The sequence below is a fragment of the Dipodomys spectabilis genome, unplaced genomic scaffold (assembly GCF_019054845.1).
Source record: "Dipodomys spectabilis isolate Male_0828 unplaced genomic scaffold, ASM1905484v1 ptg000396l, whole genome shotgun sequence".
Lineage (NCBI taxonomy): Eukaryota > Metazoa > Chordata > Mammalia > Rodentia > Heteromyidae > Dipodomys > Dipodomys spectabilis.
Window position 1 is genome coordinate 412,335 of NW_024871073.1, and position 913 is coordinate 413,247.

Below are 913 nucleotides of genomic sequence, written 5' to 3' on the forward strand. Positions count from 1 at the left end.
ACTTCAATTTTGATAAAATACCTTCTAGTCTGAACAGTTCTGCTGAACTGTTCATCTCTCTATGATCCCTTGTAACTAAGATTAGTTTTGTTCCAGTAAGACAATCTATGCTGTCAGGGTAGGATATTCTGGTTGGTCTGTTCCTACATGGAAGAAGGATAAAGGGTCAGGTAGAAATTTGTGCCAGTAAGACCTCATTTGGAAAATTTAAGCTGAAGAAGTTTAGAAGTAGCTCTTAAGCAAGGCTTACGTTGAATCTATTAGCTCCACAAAGCTAACTCAGTTACATAAATAAGAACTTGAAAAAGCCATCACCTTAGGACCTAGCTATAAGTGCTTCAAAGTATGATCAAATCTAAAATGAAAAAGCCTTAAAATTGTCATTGACAAAAAAACGCAAATGTGAGCAATCGACTGAACAATGTAATTTTTTTACCACTATACACATTATTTTAGGGAAATAAGATCAATAGTATTGTTAGAAACAATAAGGTTTCCTTGCTACAAATAGGCACCCAAGGATATAAGCCTGTATAAAGATTGCATCATTAACTACTTAAATTTAGAGGATACTACATGCTTCAGCAGCACGTATACCCAAATTACAACAATACAGAGATTAACATAACACTTGCACAAGGATAATATGAAAATTTGTGAAGTATTCCATATTTTCCATTGTTCAGTTGCAGAAATGAAAAACAGTTATTAAAAGGTTAATTACAAAATTACAAGTGTAACAATATATGCAAGTGTTAGAATTAAACGTTAGTTTGACATCAGTGTATTAAATCTTCACCTTAGAAAGGCCTTTACATAGAACTTCACAAAACTTTTGAAATTAGTTAACATTATCATTTTATCCCAAAGAAACAAACTACAATAAGAACCTAGAAAAAGGGGCTGGGAAGGT

General features: G+C 32.6%; 1 pseudogene; it reads left to right on the plus strand.

The window, feature by feature from the left end:
* The first annotated feature begins 576 nt into the window (after positions 1-576).
* On the plus strand, positions 577-676 carry LOC122096872 (annotated as a pseudogene).
* Positions 677-913: the final 237 nt, after the last annotated feature.